Here is a 7,579-nt window from a genome sequence, read left to right on the forward strand (position 1 = left end):
ATGTTTGTTGCATTTTAATTATGTTTGTTTCATTTAAATTCTGTTTAATTCTTGGTGCTGATTTTTATTATTGTATAGAGTCGGTAATTCAGTGTTCTTGTTTAATTCTATTTGTTCCATTTTTAATTGTGTTTGTTTCTTGATGTTGAGGTTTATTATTGTATAGAGTCAGTAATTTAGTGTTCTTTTTCAGAGTTCTAATTCAACAACAAATTATGTACATTCGGTCTAGTCCTAACAAAAGTCTAAATTTAAACATTTAAATTAATGGTGGAAAACGGAAACTGTAATTTCAAAAGTTCTAGAGATATCGAAAGGGTGTCGCGGTCGGCGTAAAGTAGAACCGAGCTGATTGGTTACTTTGGTCAAGTAGGGGTTGCGAAAGTGGGGTGCGCCAGAAATGATAAAACCGATTGCGGGACGGGAAACAAGGCCTTTTTGATTCACTCGGGGTTTGATCTCCAAAGTAGCCGGAGGTACGTTCAGTACTTCCAGCAGCCATTTTGTGACCACGTTCTTTACATTCACAAGGTAAATTATTTTTCTAATTCTTGTACACTATTTGTAGTCGCGATTTAATTAATCAAACAGCATTTAGTTCTTTATCGTTCTAAAGTAAAGATTATATTATTTTCTTTGAGCTTTGATGACCACGTGACTCTTTAGAATCTTATATTAATTTCTTTACCGCGAACTATGTGATCTTCTTGCATTTACCGATTGGGGAAACGTGCTCTTGTCAAGGGGAACTAGTATGCAATTATTATAAAACATTTCCTTTCATTATTTATGTCTTGGATTCTCGAGTTCGGGAAGCTACCGCCAGTGTCCATCGCACTCAATAAGCTGTGGTCCGGCGTAAGAGCACAAAATTAGCCGCGTCACCCCCAAGGGGGCCAGCGACCAAACTAGGCCAGCTGACACGTGAAGAGAGGTACCCTTTGGCCCTGTTAGAACCTTTTTTCCCTTTTATTTTCGACCACCGGAATAGACCGGGGTGATCTATGAGATTCCAGGGCATCGCGTCGGGTTCAATTTAATTGGGGAAACAATTCAAATCTAAATCGGATCACATAGTTCGCATCTCAAACTCGTATAATGCTGTTCGCGCCATAAACTCCTTTATTTGCCCAGCTTAGTCATTTATTCATGAGTCAGATCTCAATTCGTGGGTCAAATTTCCACCAACTTCCGTTATTAAATTCATTTATTTATTTCTATAATTTGTTGGGACCAAACACCACCACACTCGATTATTTGTTAAATAAAATTTAAGTGAAGTGTGCTCAATCGTTTTAATTCTATTTGGAAAAACCTTCCGAAGGTACGGCCTCTCGTTAGAACCTAATTAAACAAAATGAAAAATAAAACACAATGTAGGATCCATAAATATTTCTTTCTCATTATTTTTGTTTCGTATTTTTCCGCAAAAATAACATCCGAGGGAATGCGGCAACCAACAATACACCAAATAAGGGAGAAAAAAAAATCATCGAGGAAAAGTCAAGGAAGTCGAAAGGTTACAGTATGTATGTACTATTGCGGGCAAAAAAGGTGGGACATCAAATTTCTGTCAGTTTTGAAAAATTCGATGTAGTTCAAGCTTTATTGTCATTTTTTTGACATTATTCTAGCTGACAGTTTAAAAATTTATTTTATACTCCTATTTTCCTTTTCCAAATGCCCTCTTCTTTTGATAAAGATAGATTTTGATTGCGACTTTGCATTAAATAAATATTCTCCACGTGCTCACTTACAATCATTCCCTACAACCTACAATAAACGTCAATCAATTCAAAGTAAGGTTACAATCAGATAAGGGTTATTTCACATTAAAAGTCAAGACAATGACGTTGATGTCCCACTTTTTTTGCCAGCGCAATAGTACCTACCTTCATTGTCGTAGACAAATGTCTCTATGTTAAAGGCAACTTTGAAAGTGCACCGAAACTTCTGGTGAGACTACACTTCCATCTACTGTTGCAATTAATCTGTCTTCGCCAATGAAACGAAAAAAAGACCGATAATATTTTCTTTTTTGAAAGGAAACAACGCCAATGTTTTGTCTGTTAATGTGAATATTAATGTAAATCTTAAGTAGATCTTGTAATGATCTGAATACATTACTTTTCCGCCAAATATTCGAACCCTCGCAAAACGTTAAAAAAAATGTGGTCGTGATCGTCATCGAAGCGGAGGAGCCCTACCTACGTTGTGTTTTTCTTTTGGCGGAAAAGGTTCCAGTTGGAAGAGTATCGCAAATAAAACACACATGTGAGAGACGCAAAATACATTTTATTAAAAATGCCTGTAATAATTTCGATGAAAAAAATTGAAACGAATACAAAAGGACAGAAATTAAGTTTAACGGAGTAGAAGAAATTGACTAGTTGAGTACTATTGGGGACAAAATACTTTCGTCATCCTTTTTCCGTTACTTCAAAAAAAATTTATGTAAACCAAGCATTAACGTCAAGTCAACATCGAGGACAATTTCGAATTATTGACTGTTCTCTTGTCAAAAATATGCCACCTTCCACCGTTCGAAAATTTAGAATTGTCTCCCTCGCTTCTGAGGGATGTCCATGAACCAAATTGCCTTGTGGAAACCTTTTCAAGTTTTCCTCCTTGGAATTTCTCATTCAGTGGCCCATATTTCGATATTTAATATTTTGCAATGACGAGTCTGACAGTGACAGTCAGTGACAATGGTTGACAGTAAAAGATAAGGTTAACCATCCTAATGCTTGATTTACAACTTTATGTCACTCAAATGACTTTGACGACCAAAGTAATTTGTCCCCAATAGTACATTACAAAGATAACGACAAGATGAATGTAGCAACATTTAAAACAACAGAAAACGGGTACATAACAGACCAAATGACAGGTTATAGCTTGCGAAACAAGTAAACAAATTATAATGCAGTTATTACAGACAGGGATGGATGAAAAACTCTCTTCAAAAACCGTATCCCAGGTATTACTCATATTTTCAACTCGATTAATGACAAAAACAATGTTTAATTCGGAACTACGCGGTCAAGGTACGCCAACGGGAGCTTAGAGCTGGAGGTAACAAACTTTCGGTCGCGAGGGGACTCAGAAGAAGAATCTGAATCATCTTGAGATCAAGCGACGTTTATAGATATTCGGGGTATTAATGAACGTCAGACTATTTCACCGACCAAGCACGAGTGACAGAGCGTCTCGGGGTCGTACGATTAGCATCCCTAGACCGCATCCGCAAAGACGTAGGTCCGCCGTCCCCATCCAACCGTTTCCCGACAAACCCCGAAGTCTTTATAACCTCGACGGAAGCTTCACGAAAATATCCCAAAGCCGCGTCCGCAAAAACTTAGGTCCGCCCCCGCTAACGACTGTACATAACCGTAGCTTCCACAGAAATTTACTAAACAACCCCCCCCGACCTCCTGAATGTCACCGAGCCCCCATAGGATCGTACTTACAACATTTTAACTTTAACTCATCCGAAATCTAACGGCGCTTAGCAACAACACAAAGAAAAACCCGAGTTTAATCCAACAGAACAACGCGTAACATTAGACAATGATAAATTCAACAAAACACAACGCAACATTAAACAATGATAAAATAACAGAGAACAAAGCGCAACATTAAAGAATTGATCAAATAAAAGAGAACAAAGCGCAAAGTTAAACAACGACAAAATAAAAACGCTTCAAATGGCACAAATATCAGTAAGCAACATAAATAACGAATACGATAATCACTGGCAATGCTAAACGAAAAATGGCGGGCCGAGTGCAGTTAGAAAATGTTAGCGCAAGAAAAAAACAAAATGAACGAACGTGATTCGGACGACGGCTACTAATTTTTGAAAGTAACAGATTGCCTGAAAAATGAACCTCCCGGAAGAAACTTAGGAATAACGCTTAAAATTAACAAATGGGCGCTTCTCGAAAGAAACAGCATGGAACAAAATGAAAGCTACTACATACCCTTACCACGTGGTCCTGATCCAAAAAAAAAAAAAAACAAAAAGGGACAACGAACGTGGGATAAATTATCCGGGGTGGATCAAAACGCCGGATTCTTCACGGGGACACAAAAAATCTACTCGGGATGGTAGTGTAATTGATTCAGATTTAACTTACAAATTTTGGAATATGGATCGCTCTTCGCACGGCGTGTTCGTTTCGAAAAACCAAATAAAAGTGAACTACCTCCTTCAACCACCCGCGCGAGAGCCCGCTTCACCCCCGCTATATTTCCGCTCTCAGAGTTGCCAACTCCCCAGGATTACCAACCCCATCCCTTAGTGCCTAGTCTAGCCCACTGACCTCTATAACATTAATCAGGAGAATGCTCTGCAATAATGAAAAAATAAGCCGACTAAAATATCCACCTGAACTAAGGTTATTTGCATTAACACTGCAGTTTCATTTTGCTAAAGCATATAATTATGTTAGAAAAACATTTGCTTTAGCATTCCCACATCCAGCAACTATACGACAATGATACAGTTCTGTTGATGGTAAGCCAGGCTTTACAGAGGATGGTTTTGCAGCCTTAAAACAGATAGTTATTAAAGAGCATTCAGCAGGAAAAGAATTAACCTGCAGTTTAATGCTTGACGAAATGTCAATCAGGAAAGCTATTGAATTTGATGGGAAACAGTTCTCTGGTCATGTTGATATGGGAACTGAAATTATTAATGAAGATTTACCACCAGCTTCTTCAGCCCTAGTATTTATGGTGGTAGGTATGCCTTAATAGCAACTGGAAAGTGCCAGTGGGTTATTTTTTCATAAACAGTTTAACAGGGGAAGAAAAGGCGAATTTAGTTACATTATGTGTAAGTAAATTAAGTGAAGTTGGTGTAAAAATTATTTCACTAACCTGTGATGGTCCATCTTGCCATTTAACCATGTTCAAAGTTTTGGGTGGGAATATGGACTTAGAACAGCCACAACCACGGTTTAAACACCCTGAGCTTTCACAGCAAATTAACATCATTCTTGACATTTGCCACATGAAACTTGTACGCAATGCATGGGAATTTTTACAGTGTTTTAAGAAGGGAAGAGGGGAAATTATAGATAATAAGTATATAATCTTGCTGCATGAATTGCAACAAACAACTGGTTTGCGAGCTGGAAATAAGCTAAGACAGAAGCATGTAAATTTTAAAAAACAAATCATGAAGGTCAACTTGGCAGCCTAAACCTTAAGCCGCAGTGTAGCTGATGCACTTGACTTCTGGATTCTACATATCAACGATGTCTTTTGTTAATATTTTTAACAAATACATTAACTGTAGTGAACCTCAATTGAACTATCTGCTAACATATAAAATGAGTCAAGACCATCTTGAATTATTTTTTAGTTCAATTCGTGCCCATGGAAGATGGAGCAATAATCCATCAGCACAGAATTTTAAGTATGCATATAAGAAACTTCTTCTGCGACATGAAGTCAAAGACAATGCAGGCAACGTGACGCGTCAAGACGATACTAGCATATTGTTTGTAACAAAGAACAAAGTTTCTTCATTTGATGCCAACAATGAAATTGACATCGCCGATATCGCTTTCAGAAGAAAATATGGGTTGATTGAAGACAACCTGAATGAACCTGACCCGGAAATAACTCTCCCTAAACTGGAATTGTTTTTAGGAAATATAATAACATATATTGGTGGCTACTGCGTTAAAATGGTGAAAAAAATAATTAAGTGTCACGAGTGCTAAGTGCTTTGGTGAAAACAGACTTCACTGAAGATAATGATTATGACCTCATTACCAGGAAAAATTGAGGTGGATTAATAATTCCTTCCCGAGGCGTAATTGAAGTTTGCAAGAAAACAGAAAATTTGGTTAAGCGAGGGTTCAGTGAAAACAACGGGGGATTCCCAAACCCGGTAGTTTATGTTCATTGTGTCAAGACTTCGGTTATAGATGCACTTGGAAGAAAGAATATATTCCCTTCACTCCAGCAGCATCATTTTGACACAACACTTGACGTTGAGGATCATGTGTTGCGATGGATCAAAGAAATTTGTGGAAGTTATTTGAAAATACGGCTCCATCATGAAGCTGCTAAGAAAAATGAGCAGCTTCACAAAAGCTTAATTAGGAAAAAATTGTCACGACTTGTAATATTTAGTAATCAGTAATTAATGTTGATTGTAAGAATCTTTATTTTGTTCATATTGTTACTCCCTGTGTTTAAATTACAAGTTTGTTCCTTTCCAATGTTTTGTTTATTTATTATTTTGAACATTTTTATATGGAGTGGCAACGATAAATTTTACATTCAGTTTTTATGACAACTTCAGAAATATGAAAAAAATGCTGTTGCAAATGATTGCAATTTGAATCAACTACAAATAACCTAATTTTCCAACCCATACAGTGGACACAACTTCAAAAGGGTGTATGACTGTATCCAATAAAATTTGTACTAGGGTTGCAAGGATAGGATAATTTCATCCTTTACATTTTAAAGTGATACCTACTCCTGATTTTCTTTTTAATACGTCTGTATTCTTTTTCCAATAGTCTTCGCTTTGCTTTTTCCTTTTGAATTTGACTTTTCATCTTCTCTACAAGGTTTTTATTTTGGTTCATGGTGAATTTTTCTCGATACTCTTTATAATCCCCTCTCTTACGGTGGACGATCTTGATAAATTATTTACAACTAAAATGTAATAGGTACCTAACAATCTAATGTATAACGAAAAATGTTTATACATGAATCTTAACAATTATATCGGTTACTGGCGTGGAAAACTGTAAAAGTTGGGTTATATTTAACTCGTTCCCAACAACGTCTTTTATCTATGCCCAACAACGAGCACAACACCATATATCTATTAACTAGTTAATTTAATTAGTAGTTAATAGATATATGCACAACACGCCTGTCAACACTCAACAGTGTCAACGTCAAACGTCAGTGAAATCTGGTGAAACGCAGGACAGAATTCAGTTAACAAGTGGACGCACGTGAATTTATCCTAGGGGCGCGTTTAGGAAAAACTTGATCTAATGAATTCCATATGGAAAATTCCAAATCAGAATATCTTGTGTCACTCGATGATGGTTCTTGTGGAATCATCACGCGTTCTTCATCGTCTCCATTCATTGTGCCACCAACCACCATTAGCAATTATATTTATTACTGCAGTCGTTATGAAATTTCTAACTTGCTCCACAGCATCTAAGTGTATCACTGTATTCAATATTTTTTTTCAGAAATGCCCTTTCGTAAAGCTTCGATAACGTTTCGCGAAATGTTAGAAAATATTGTCGCCCACATCCAAAAGACCACCTGTTAAAACTACATATTACCAAAGAAGCCGACATGTAGTTTCCGTTTCACGAGATATTTTTGAAAATATCGTCCCTTTTGGGAATACACATGAACTTTTTCAATTGGAAGATTGATGTAAATTCGGATAGGAATTAGTGTTTATTAGTTCAGATAATTGCATAATTTATGTAGGTGAGTATTCAACCAAATATCTACATATTACATATTTGGATAAAAGAACGCTCAGAACAATTATGTTCTCAATTTTTTTGAACACAGG

General features: G+C 36.7%; 1 long non-coding RNA gene across 1 annotated transcript; it reads right to left on the reverse strand.

Annotated features, from left to right (window-relative positions):
• Window positions 1-6,609: 6,609 nt before the first annotated feature.
• On the reverse strand, window positions 6,610-7,207 carry LOC138129543 (uncharacterized). The gene is made up of 2 exons (XR_011159243.1): window positions 6,738-7,207; window positions 6,610-6,684 (listed from the first exon to the last, which is right to left on the reverse strand). It is a non-coding gene; the product is annotated as an uncharacterized lncRNA (long non-coding RNA).
• Window positions 7,208-7,579: the final 372 nt, after the last annotated feature.

This window comes from Tenebrio molitor, chromosome 4 (assembly GCF_963966145.1).
Source record: "Tenebrio molitor chromosome 4, icTenMoli1.1, whole genome shotgun sequence".
NCBI lineage: Eukaryota > Metazoa > Arthropoda > Insecta > Coleoptera > Tenebrionidae > Tenebrio > Tenebrio molitor.